We start from the raw sequence: 14,611 nt of genomic DNA, 5'->3' as shown, positions 1-14,611 counted from the left end.
GAGAGTGTGGAGAGAGATTTGTGCGGCAGAGGAGAATAGCTAATCTCTGGATTATCTCGGGCAGGTTGGAACGGTGTTAACTTAGGACACGCAGCAGGCGAAGACACTGCGCGATGTCTGGCGCTCCTGCTCCACGTGACAATTGGCAATAACAAATGTTGCGAGAGTCGACGCACTGGATGGACCGTGCGGAAAAACGAAACTCTGTGCAGTGCAAAAAGGAGATCTGCACGTCTACTCAAAAATATTCTGTAATCCATCTTACATATATTGCTAAGTGATCGTGTACGAGGCTATAGCCGGCCGGTGTGGACGAGCGGTTCTGGGCGCTTCAGTTTGGAACCGTGCGACCGCTACGGTCGCAGGTTCGAATCCTGCCTCGGGCATGGATGTGTGTGATGTCCTTAGGTTAGTTAGGTTTAATTAGTTCTAAGTTCTAGGGGACTGATGACCTCAGATATTAAGTCCCATAGTGCTCAGAGCCATTTGAAACATTTTGAACGACGCTATACGGGTGCCACTAGGAATTGACACTGCAACATCGGGAAAGCATTCTCATGGGATATTAGTGGAGTAGTGTATAACTTCTGGCTCACACACCACTGTCCTATAGATTATCTGATCACAGGTATACGAACACCTCTAGGTAACACGGGATTAACGACTACATGTCACCAGAAGCGTATCCAGAGACTGAGAGCATTATGTAGTCGGTAGAGAAGCAGTAACCGCAGAATGGGGTGTTCTGTGACTTCGAACGTGGACTAATCGTTGGATGTCACCTGAATAAAAAAACCATCTGGGACATTTCAACCCTTCTAAAGCTGCCCAAGTTGCTTGTTGGTTATGTGACTGTGAAGTGCAAACGCGAAAGAATAGCCAGTACTTATAAAACAGAGCCAGACAAAACTCGTTTATGGCGGACAGAGATCGTCGAGAATTAAGGAGGATGGATGTAAAATGTCGCATGAAATCAGCGAAAGCAATCATTCGTGAATTCCATATAGCATAATGATGATGCTATGGTGTTAAACGTATGGGGAACCATAATCGAACAGTTTTTGGTAAGCCACACATTTCTGTAGTCAGAGCTAAACGGCGGTTGAGTTGGTGCACAGAACGACGACACTGGACAGTGGATGACTGGAAACGAGTGATTTGGAGTGAGGAATCACGTCATATCCTGTGGCAATCTCAACAGCAGGAAGAACATTAATTTCCCTGTCTTTTGCCGTCACTTGTTTCCTTCAGTTGGTTTTTTTTAGCGTATGGATAATACAGGCATATCATAAAATTAAATTACATATACAAATGTACATATTTACACACAAGAATCTTAAGTGTGGCTTTACAACTGAATATCCAGTCCTTCAATCCAGCACACTACATCTGGAATTGCTAGCAGGAAGTCCTCTTCAGCACTGTGATAGGCTCAAATCCTGCATTCACTGACAATGTCTGGTATAAAGTCTGGTATAAAGCCCCGTAGTCACAGGCTGAATTAGGCAGCTACTTCCACTTAAACAGAGCATCCCTGCATCGGCCATGGCCGATACGGATTCTGTTGAGAGTATTCCAGGTCTTGCTTGGTAGGTCGAATCCACTTGGAAGTTTAGCACCTTAGAAGATGTTACACAGCCGCACATCTGTCACTGCTTCCAACCGACCTTTCAAATCTTAAAGAGGTTTGAAATCCTTTGCAACCATGTCAGCAGCATCGCACTGAGTTGTATGCCGTGATTTCAGTCTCTTGCGATTTAAAAGTGGAAGGTCGCTATGGACGGGTAGGTTAGAATTCCTGGAGATCTTGTGGAATTCCCTCATAAAGACAGTACATCTGCGTAGATTAGGAGCCATTATACCGGTTAATAGTAGAAGCCAATAAACCTTAAAAAAGAAAAAAACCTACACGTGCCTCCTGGGTGGTGCTAACTGAGCAACAGTGATTAGGCAGCCAGACTATCCATAGGATCTCCTGGCAATGAGATATCAACTAAATAGCAGAAACAGTTCTGTTTGGTTGTCTAGGTGTTCCAGTAACTACACTACTGGCAATTAAAACTGCTACACCACGAATATGACGTGCTACAGACGCGAAATTTAACCGAAAGGAAGAAGATGCTGTGTTATGCAAATAATTAGCTTTTCAGAGAATTCACACAAGGCTGGCGCCGGTGGTGTCACCTACAACGTGCTGACATGACGAAAGTTTCCAACCGATTTCTCATACACAAACAGCAGTTGACCGGCGTTGCCTGGTGAAACGTCGTTGTGATGCCTCGTGTAAGGAGGAGAAATGCGTACCATCACGTTTCCGACTTTGATAGAGGTCGGATTGTAGCCTATCGTGATTGCGGTTTACCGTATTGCGACATTGCTGCTCGCGTTGGTCGAGATCCAATGACTGTTAGCAGAATATGGAATCGGTGGGTTCCAGAGGGTAATACGGAACGGCGTGCTGGATCCCAACGGCCTCGTATCACTAGCAGTCGAGATGACAGGCATCTTATCGGCATGCCTGTAACGGATCGTGCAGCCACGTCTCGATCCCTGAGTCAACTGATGGGGACGTTTGCAAGACAACAACCATCTGCACGAACAGGTCGACGACGTTTGCAGCAGCATGGACATGGACTATCAGCTCGGAGACCATGGCTGCGGTTACCCTTGACGTTGCATCACAGACGAACCTGGGCGCACAAAGGGCAAAACGTCATTTTTTCGAATGAATCCACTTTATGTTTACAGCATCCTGATGGTCTCATCCGTGTTTGGCGACGTCGCGTTGAACGCACATTGAAAGCGCGTATCCGTCATTGCCATACTGGCGTATCACCCGGCGTGATGGTATGGGGTGCCATTGGTTACACGTCTCGGTCACCTTTTGTTCGCATTGACGGCACTTTGAACAGTGGACGTTACATTTCAGATGTGTTACGACCCGTGGCTCTACCCGTCATTCGATCCCTGCGAAACCCTAGATTTCAGAAGGATAATGCATCACCGCATGTAGCAGGTCCTGTACGGGCCTTTCTCGATACAGTAAATGTTCGGCTGCTGCCCTGGCCAGCACATTCTCCAGATCTCTCGCCAATTGAGCAACTGGCTCGTCACAATACACCAGTCGCTACTCTTGATGAACTGTGGTATCGTGTTGAAGCTACATGGGCAGATGTACCTGTACACGGCATCCAAGCCCTGTTTAACTCAATGCCCAGGCGTATCAAGGCCGTTATTACGGGCAGAGATGGTTGTTCTGGGTACTGGTTTCTCAGGATCTATGCACCCAAATTGCGTGAAAATGTATTCACATGTCAGTTCTAGTATAATATATTTGTCCAATGAATACCCGTTTATCATATGCATTTCTTCTTGGTGTAGCAACTTGAATAGTCAGTAGTGTAGTTGAAGAGGCAGATAAATAATTGCCAAAATTGTTGACGTCTATCGGGATATGTTTCCAGATACACCGTACAAGACCTAACTGCATTCTTCCTACATTCTCTATACAACATGAACATAGCTCTTTCTGAATTCGTACATCCTCGTCCACTCGCGACTAGCAAGTCGCAGTACAGTGGAAGAGAACACAAGCACGTTGTAGGCAACATAGGGCCTACCAACAAGGTACCTAGCAATAACGTAAGCTGAATGGCACAAACAGGAGCTAGTGTCGAAACTTTTCCCATAAACAACTTGCACTAGAAATCTGCAGCAAACGCCAATTACCTTCATATGATTTACCAGAAACTTAGTTTTTAATATTATTGGCGTAATTCCATTTTTAAAAAAAATGTATGTTTTCTCAAAAAATACATTTCCTAAGCATTACTACAACCTTTTTACGGGCTAAAAATATGAGCCACTGTGTACCAATTCATTCTGTGTAAACCACACATCAATAGCACTTTTCGTTTCTGCAACATTTACGGTGCAAGTTTTATACCGCTCATACTGTATATGGCTGCTCTAAACATTTTCATACACAGCATGCCAAAAGTTTCCCGAAATTGTAGCACATATTTCTTTTCTCCTATGTAAGTTTTCGAATTCCTTGCCTATAACGTGTATTACTTTTTAAAGTGATGAACAGAATTTCCTTTTTAATTGTGTTTTGAAATCCACCTTTACGAGTTACGATGTTTTCACTTCCTCCGTATGGAAGTGCACACGGATTTAGCATAAAATTTCAAAGTCGTCATAACGATTATGCCGTTGTTTCCTTTTCCTTTGATAATATTTCCTTCGTGTTTTCTACTGACGTGTTTATAGAAATTTTACAATACCAACTTCGCCCATGTGGATAACACATGGGCTAAATACAGCAAACTACACGTTTTATCTAAGCGTACGGGAAAGTGCAGTGGTATGTACATCTAATTTCCGCAAATCCGTTTGTGGTATTTATATGTTATAGGCCTTCTGCTCTTCCAAAACTATGCAGGGTGAGGCAGCCAAGACAGGCCACCCCAAATATATCAGGAAGAAATGAATATTTAGACATTCGGTTTTGGCTAGGATATAACAGACAATCTAGCGATATTTCTGATGCTCACAAGTAATTTTTATAGCTTATAGTCGCCTAATTATGACAGCAATTTTGGTTTTCATCTATTGGAAGTATGTATTTTTTTCTGTGGAGTTTGAAAGAAGCTGCTAAGAGAACTTCAAGGACATAACATATATAGAACCTGATCAAATAGCATCAAGAAAACTGCGCCACAAACCACTGTCCCGCTGTCAGGAGAAGAGGTTCCACAAACGTCTACTTTATTATACCAAATGTAAGAATACGCGTTACCGTTTATTATCACGGCTGTCATACCAAGTGCTCAAAATACTGACCTTGAGCATTGCTACATGCAAGAAAGTGATTGTGGTGAAACCATACTGCGTGTTGAATTTCATCTGAACTGCAGTAGAGGCCCGTGTTGTAAGGCATCTCATGCCTTCAGGAGTCGTTTGTGTTTCCTAGTAGACCTCTTGTTTTAATTTTTGCCAAAGGTATATAAGTGTAGAGTGAGTGTGTAGATCATTTCGCATTTCATGAACGGCTGTTCCATTACTCTCCAAAACTTCTCTTATGGGGGTCTGTCATTACATGAGCGGAATGGCAGGGACATCGGTTATGTTGGTACCACACTATTGCCTTAATGTTCTGTGGAATGCCTTCCAGTAACTACCACAGCAGCATATCTGACGTAATAGATTTTATTTGGATCCCCTTCAATAAAACAGAGATCAATTATGCCGGCTTTGACAAATACGCGCCAAACGTTGATAGACGAAAAACATTGTTTTTATCGACTTCTTTGAGTCAGCGTGAATTTTCAGCTGACATTAGTGCACATCACTTTTTACGTTTCATAGATAACGTTCTAAGTATTGTAACCAGTTTTTGAAACTGCCATGAAGTTGTAGATGCAATGATATGTGAAGAAGATGAAATGCGAAGGAATGTAGAATTCACACCACACTTACTTGGTTGATCGCTCTCATAGTTTCGAGATGCCTCTTTGCGACATTTGTACTGTGTGTTACTGCTCCTAAAATGTTAGTTTCACTTCTTTCACCAGTTGCTCTTCTTTTTCCTTGGCGTGTTTTACTCTCCACGCTTCCAGTTTCCAGAACATTTTTCATAATGTTTGCGAGACTGATCGTGAGTGCTTGCTACGTTCTGGATACTCTTTAGCATACAGCCGCACCGCTGCAGCAATAGTTTGGCGATGTTCGCCAAGAACGATAATCAGTTTTTCAGTTGTCATATACCTTCTTAATGTCTCAATAGAATTTCCAGCAGGTAATCAGACTGCTACAACATCAGAACACACAGGTAAGCACAAGAACCATACCTGAGTTAAGTGTTTGTTTACATTTCGTAAAACAGAGCAAACGTTTGTGGAACCTCTTCTCCTGACGACGCGGTGGTGCTCTAAGGCGCTGTTAGTAGGGGGACAAGGGTAGTGCCAGGCCACGCCGCATTGTTGCCAAATTTATTCAAGATGGCGGCGATGACGCCATCCAAGATGGCGGCATGTAGACTTGGCAACAGTGCATGACGTCATCCAAGATGGCGAATTTTGGCGGGAGAATAGCCCAATTCTGCTAAATCCACTAACCTAACCTCAAGAAAAAATGGCGTGAATTTTGAATTTTGGCGGGAAAATAGTCCATTTGTGAACTACGTCCACTAACCTATGCCGCCAGAAAAAAAATGGCGGAAAGTTTGAATTCCAACAGGATAATGCCTGCAAAGACCGTACTTGTCTTTTTATTACTATTGATTATCATTCATTAACATTCATTATTATTTATTATCATTTATTATTATTTATTATTAGTGACCTGCCTCCACAAGAAAATTCCCTCCAAATTCAAATTCCAACATGATAATGGGCTGCAAAACCTTACTTTTGTTTATTATTCATTTTCATTCATTATCATTTACTAACATTCATTATCATTCATTGTCATTTATTATCATTCATTATCATTTATTATCATTCATTATCATTTATATTCATTCATAATCATTTATTATTATTATTATAGGCCTACATCCACTAGAAAATTGCACCAAAGCAAATTCCAACATGATAATATCTCGAAAACTATGCTTCAATATATTATTATCATTTATTATTTATTCAAGATATCTGATTTTCCAGGCGAGAAAGCCATTTTCCTTACATCCATAACAAAAATCTATCACAAATTCAAATCCCAATACCATAATTGATCACATGTACGAACTTTCTCCTTCTCTTAACTTTTTTCACTTCTAGCCTATTATAATCGCGTCAAATAATAAACTGCTCTTATAGTAACGTAATTCACGTCCTTTGATTTTGCAGGGGGGAAGGGACTGAAGCAGCACGATCATCACTTGTCGTCCAACACAGTCAGCACACACATCTTTGATATCGCAGTGCAGTCACCACGACGTCCGCGCTCCAACTGAATTAGTTCAAATCCTCACCACCGCCTGCTGGCCAGCGCGCGGAGACACTGCCTATGCCTGTTATGTGAGGCGGCTGGCCACTAGCGCGGGGGGGGGGGGGAGGGGCGAGCCCAGCGATTCCTCCCACTTCGTAAACATGTTTTCGCTGGACACACTGTAACTTGTTGAGTTTGACGTCACAGCGGCCCCTTGCCCGCTCACCACGTGCATTCGTCGTCTCCGCACGTTTCCCGCCAAAATTGTCTGCCTCTGAGCTGAATCACACAACGGTCGGCCGTTTCCCTGCAACACTTTCGGCTCCACGTTCACACCTGTCGATGCCGACCGCTCACCGTCCACCATGTGTCCCTGTGCGAGCGAGAACGCAGTCCTACACTTTTGGCGGCAAAGTTTGCTCGACAATGGAATCCGCCATGACTACATAACAGCACGTTTGGACTGCACTAGAACGTCCGCTAATTGACTCGCTCTCGCGCGCGCGTAATAACTGTATAATCGCTGCGCCGTCACCCCGCTTACGTCACACACCCTCCATACACGCGACGGACATAGCCTTCTGTAAATACCTAGAAAATGACTCTTTATTTCAGACATTACGGTCATGCAGGTGTGTCCCAACTGACTTCTCCATGCTCACACAGCGAAACTCTAGAGCGCAGCTGACGTACGCGCGGCCGGCTGAGCCCGCTCCATCGACAGCTCCCTGGCCGGCAGACGCCAAGCGGCCAGCAGTGCCCGCACAGCCCCCACGGCCAGCGCACCAGGTAGGTGGTGAGCGGCGCCTCAGAGCCTGACTACGTAAACATCTATCGGCGCCCACGAGCACTTAACGCTGGACATGATGGAACCTGTCGACCGCATGCCGGACAAAGGATACGTTTGGCGCTAGAGTTTGACCGACAGTGGCATCCACCATGACTATATAACAGCGCGTTTGCTCGTCGCGAGAACGCTCTCTAATTCACTTTCACCACCCCGCTATATTAAATAATTGAATTTACAATTTCATATACGTATGCAAACGTGTTCAGCACCCTAATTTCAACTACTTTTCGACGACCAGACCGCCACCTCCTCCTCCTAGGAACCAGCGCCAAGTTTGAAATCTGCCGGTAAACAAAGCTCACTTGCGCTTCCGCCACCAACCTAAGAAAATTGTTTCAAACTAAGCCACCAGCACTCAACCTCTTCCTACACGTTTCTGGTAAGTGGACTCACCTTGCACTAGGTCCATGGACCGAGGAACGAATTTACTTTGTTTAGGAATGGAGTATATGTATCACACTGACATGTCCCACATCATACAGACCTGCAAAACACTCCTACGTAACTCATTTATAATGTTCTAGACACACGCTTGCTAATTGTAAACAGTTAAAAATAACTCATAGCACAGCCTACAGACATGCGAACCGCTCGTAAATAATACAAAACATTTACCTCCAAATAGCCAAACAACTGCTAATTTTCGGAAATAATTTCAGTGCATAGGCTGATGGAAGGAAGAACGAGTGTACTTTATTTATTTGCAACATATCTTTTTGAAACTTTTACTTCTCATAGGTTTCGATATGTAAGGCTGACATAAGGCAGTTTCTGAACTCCAGTAGTGCACTGCACTTGGCGACACAACCACACCCATCAAGATATTCATTCCAATCCAGACCTGTAACTCCTCTACGGATAAATTTGTCCAGTTATTTGTCTACTCACTCACATTCTGACCAGATTGCCGTTATTGCGCAAAAACAGCTCAGACTGCGCTGTGCTGCTCGGGGAAGTAAGGAAGGGCTGCACTCTATTTATTTGGAGCACTTTTATTTAGTCGTGGAGTATATTAGTCACAAAACACCTGCACTGATCTGACTGTGGTCATCTGACATAGGCCACAAACACGTAAACAACTCCTAATTTCACCACACAATCGCAAACAGCTCTTAAAGAATGCAGTACACAATATCAGCAGACTAGCTCTGTACTCTTAAACTCTCCAAATAAAGCACCGCACAGTGTACAGACATGCTCGCAAAATAGTGCAACAGACGCGCCCAGACACCACCAGCTGCCAAACCGACCAAAAGTCTCTGCTCGGCCTCCCCCAAACATGACCTCAACACAGTCGCATTCGCACCTATCACCAGATAAACTGATATCGCCTAAGCGCCTTAGATTACGCTCCAAGGCAGGCCGCGCGCGCGTGCGGTCGGCGGGGAAGGGGATTCCAAAGTCTCCAGCCAAGTTCAGCTTCCGAGCGCTCGTGACAGCCGATACATGTGAAAGCTGCATTGTTCTTCTCATGTATACCGCCGGCGTCTCAGGTCTGGACCTGCCTTCACGTCTGTTCTCAGAATAGCTCATAGCTAATTGACACACTCGATTAACGCGCCGGGAAAACATTTACTACTCGCATGCAACCGAGATGGTGACGGAAAACCAAATCATTCTGATCTGCGCTGCAGGCGCGTGTAATCATTGAGAACACCCTTTTTTTTCGAACAATCTTATTTAACCATACAGTGTATCTATCACGCTATCACAAAACACCAATCCTAGATGTGCCCTGTGCCATGTTGCACAGCCCACAGACACGCACCCATTCATAATTTCAGTACACACTATAGCAAACTGCTACTAAATAATACATCATACAGATGTGTAGATATGCTCAGTACTCGAAAACTGTCCTAATAACGCTTAGCAGAGCCTGCAGATCCGCTAACAAAATAACTCAGCAGACGTGCGCAAGTACCCCCACTCTGCACCCTGACCACAGGATCGTGAAGTCACCCATCCGTCTGATTTGAGACCTCGCACAGCCCCTGCTCGGCTTCCGCAAGCGTGAGTTGGCGCGTTCAACGCGCTCGTCAGCGGTCAAAGCACACACATACGTCTGACCAGGACCGCGATCCCGAGCCGCGACCACCGAACGCGGGTGAAAGTCAACTTTATATCAACGTAGCATAATTCCAAAGCGCATCCTCCATACTCTAATCACATCATAGCAGCACATGTCTTTACCTCCTATGACACTGTAGCACACTGCACATTGCTCCTCACAAGACATTACACGGCCCTTTAACTAAACATAATTACACAAACCTGCTCTCGCCTTGTCGCGTGACCAGCCATCTAAAAACCTTGTCAATATTATTCTTACTTTACAACATTAAAAAAAAAAAGATCTAATTTACACCTCCCACCGCACCTAACCTCACACCTGTCCCACCATCAACATACGCAAACGTCCTCAACACTATTTTGACACTCATATATCACCCCACAAACCATGCCCATCAATCAATTTACCATTCTCATCCCCTCTTTTCGAATTACAAACGTAGCCTCTATCTAAACAAGCAACTCATCTTTCTCGCACTTTCAACAGTAAAATTAATTTTACACACACCCAGAAATACCAAACCAAATTAAAGAGCCAAACTTTTATACAGAGCATCAAGCACATACGACAATATTCAAAGCCTGGTCCATATTTACCACCTCCGCCTTCAATTATATATTATTACCATTGCCGCAACATTCTGCCAGCGCTCGATTTGTACCTATTTTTCCGCTCTTAACTGTTGTCACTAGTGGTCGAATATCACTATCTATAGATTGCATAAATTTCCACATAAAAAAAAATCTCGCCCCGCCGTTTAGAGACTCCAATATCCGAACACATAGCATCATTCAACTATCACTTGCTCTTATTTAATAACTCATCCATCAGGTCTGGGGGCAAGGTCATCCCTTTTTTTCTTTCTTTCTTTCAGCAGCAGACAGCTATTTTTTTACAGTGGTAGCTAAACTGCGCCATGAACTTAACATCACCATTCGCGAAACATATCTTCAAATACGTAAACACATTTACTCAATTACACAGTGGTCCCGCTGAGGACATGACCTTCAATATTACAGTTCTTAATCCAATAACCACCCAAAACAAGTACTAAATGCTCAAACTAATCCCATAACGCGTTACAAAGCGAGCGTCCGAGCGCCGCCAGCGGCATGTCAAAGTCACATAGCTGTCCATCTAAACAGCCGTCCACTCAGCCCCAGGAACAGAATGTTGAAGTTAGGCAAAAATGCCTAACGACATACAGTGCACAAATGGATTCCTGAATAGCGCAGATCTCCACCTCCCCCTTGCATCTCCAGCAGGACATGTAAACAGTGTCTCCCCCAGCCAGCGAACCCGACTTCATTCACCCTTCGCTGATAATTTCCACTCGCATATATAAAACCATATTCACTCCTGCCTAAACTCACTTAATGATAAAAAAAGCATTCTCCCTTTCTAAGCATAGATTAGTAGCATTTATCTTCACCCATATGATCTCTGCAATTTAAGTCGGAGAAAGATATATCTGTTACCTTCTGCAACCTGTCTATAAACAGAAGGATCTCAGTTACTACAACAGGACCTTGTTTTGACCATTCGCCTGAAATGTGCTCACTGTTATACACCTCAAACTAGGTACAAGTACAACGGATCCTCAACACCCTATCATCTTTATCGTCTACCATCAAACAGTGAAAAAGTCACGAAGGCACCAATGCGATCCACCTCCAGCGCGTACAAACGGAATTCACAACACTCCCCCCGAATAACTCAGAGTGCAACCATCCAAGAATTCCTAACAGCTCACCAAATCCAACACCTCAAACTACAAATGCCTATATGAACAAGACATATATAAATACACACACACGCTGCAGAGACCCCTTTAAAGTTTGATCACCCATACTCTAAGCGAATGAGAAGCTGCCTCTGGCCCTTGTTCAAACAGTGTTTTCTAACACGCTTTTGCACACTGCCGAGCATTTCGTCTTTCTGCCGCGACTTCGAAGTCATTGTCTGATTCTAAACAGGCATTAACACAGACTGATGCACGGTCTCTCACAGGAAACTATATCTTGCACCTTATAAATCATATTCTTACAGTCGATAGCATAATATTGAATGATTTTAAGTAAAGGACACCCACAAAACAAGGAAAATAGAAGAGCCTGTTGGCGTTGTAGCCACTTCCCTCGAAAGTGATTGACCACCTCTACATTTAAACTCATATGTCGCAGTGACCGAATAGTTTATAACTCTGCATTCAATGTCTAGTGATTGGTCATTTTTGCACACAAGTACAGGATCACCGTTTTCGGTGCTAGCAACCCTGGAAGTTGCGGTCCATCAACCAAAATTTCTCTCCCAACTCAAGCAAGCATTGTCAGTCAATCATTATGTCGTACCCAATGCACAGATGCGATGGATAAGAAACCACCGATTCACTGTAATATTATCCATCACAGCTGATATCGCGAAACATTTTACAGTAAGTGCAACACTGGCCAATCATGTGACAGCTTGTTTTCTTGATTTCAGTATCATAGCTAAACCATACATCCTCTACTTTGCAAGTATCATTGCGACCATTCATAGATGACTGCTCAGCACGTCCATTCACACTTAATTCTCGAACACACAACGACGATCAAATTATACCAGACAACGCTATATATATTTCTAAGACGTCGCGCATAGTACTCGATCAATCTCTCTGCGTATGGCGGTCACAGAGCTATCTAGTCCTCTTACGTTAAAAGACCATCCTCACCTCGGTATTGACCTACCTACCCCGCAACATCGCTACCCAATTATTCCTCAACCGAGCAGACGAATACAGCTACACTCCACCTCTCTTGACTGAACAGAGCTTTTCTAGTCCTAATCCATCCAAGTGCACCACATTTCTCGAAATGTAACCGAGTCTAGGAGCTTAGCACACCATATCGATCTATAGTAACAGATCTCAAAGTGCCTTAATTTAATAGCATACAGTTAAGAATAACAAGAACGGAGCGATATTTATACACAACGTAGTTCGATAGATTTTTAAGCAAATCATCCAATCTATCATGTGTAAAGTATTGTTCTAGAGTCCATGGTCGGTTCATCGAAGGTTCCGGTAGGAGAAAGAGAGGGAGAGAGAGAGAGAGAGAGAGAGAGAGAGAGAGAGAGAGAGAGAACATAAACACACACACACTCCTAAGACTAGAACGTTCAGCACTTAAAAACGGGCAATAACCTTAGATCGCTTACTTTTCCGTCCTGTCAGACATACATCCTTCTCCCCGGTCACCTTACGCTGAGCTATCTCTACCCCAATCGTAAAACTTTTCCTTTCTATGATACGAGCCCAATATAGCCCTGCGGCCACGTCTAGTGCCCAATGATCACACCAGATCACGAGTCAGAGATAATACTATTACTCCATCAGGTCTATATAAAAATGATAGTTATTAGCAGTACGAACTCGTCGATGCGAGAATTTTGGTGTGTTGATGATTCATAGAATGGCCTGTACTGAGACAATGCTTGGCCACAGCAGACTTCTCTGGTTGCTTCAGACGAGTGTAGCGTTGGTGTTCAGTACATCTCTCTTCTACAGTGCGACAAGAGAGATGTACTGAACACCGACGCTACAGTCGTCTGAAGCATCTAGAGAAGTCTGTAGTGGCCGAGCATTGTCTCAGTACAGGCCATTCTATGAATCATCAACACACCAAAATTCTCGCATCGACGAGTTCGTACTGGGACAGTGTTATTAAGGAAGCAGTGGAAATACGTAGCTCGACGAATCTTGTAAACAGAGACACGGGCTTTCAGCTCAGTACAGCTTGGGATCCAACAGCGGCCATATTGAAGTCGCATCGAGCAGAGAGGAGTACTATTGGTCATACGACGAATGGCGACTAGCCAGCAACATAAATATTCTGTTGACAACGGCTTCCGACTGAGGTCGCTGGGGCGACCGAGCAGCGCAGAGCAGCAGCGGCAGCCTCCGCGCGTGCGCCGAAGTCTTTGGTTCTTCATCCTTCATCGGTTGATATCGTCGCTATTGGCCATCGAATTTGGCGCCTCCACGCGTGCGCTCTTCCTGTCTAAGAGTGGCATAGATAGGGGGCTCTGGTCCCGCCTTAGCAGTGTCTTCGTCGCACCTGAAGAAGTCGGCCAGTTGCGCTGATGAAATATTGTGGAGTTTTGACTATGACATCCGACGTCTCGCCCGAGAGCTATATATACAACATGTTCGCCGGGAAAGCCTCAAGAAACAAAATTTCATTCTGTTCCTTTTCTATACCAGGGCTCTTCAGCCGTAGTGGTAGGCACATAGTGATGAGCCGGCCCCTCAGCAACCCATTTATTCATTTATGTATCTTACGGTTTTACAAGTACACAGAACTATATTCAATCAAATGGAGATATCCAAATGGTACAACCAGTCCCGAACACCCGGAGTCACTTGGTGGAGAGTTCTCAGATTACCGTCAAATACTCGCAGTGGGCACTCCTTAATAATATGTTGTGTTGTTTGCTCATCCGCTCCCCAGTCGCCATCAGCAGATGAACGGAAACCCTTCGCCTTCAAAGTGTAACCGCAACGTGTAACGTAAGGTGTATGCTGGAGATGGCCCATTGAGCTAAGTTAACATCTTATTGTTCGGCAGTGGTGGAGACGGTTCTGCCACCAGCTTGGGCGGCACTGGAACCTATGACTGGTTAGCGAATGGGCACACAGGATGGTTAGTGCAGGTACGGCGAAGGTACAAGGCAAGCAATGTCGCACCCGTTAACGGAACAGCATCGGA

Source organism: Schistocerca cancellata, chromosome 2 (assembly GCF_023864275.1).
Source record: "Schistocerca cancellata isolate TAMUIC-IGC-003103 chromosome 2, iqSchCanc2.1, whole genome shotgun sequence".
NCBI classification, from domain to species: Eukaryota; Metazoa; Arthropoda; class Insecta; order Orthoptera; family Acrididae; genus Schistocerca; species Schistocerca cancellata.
This window is presented reverse-complemented; position numbering follows the sequence as displayed.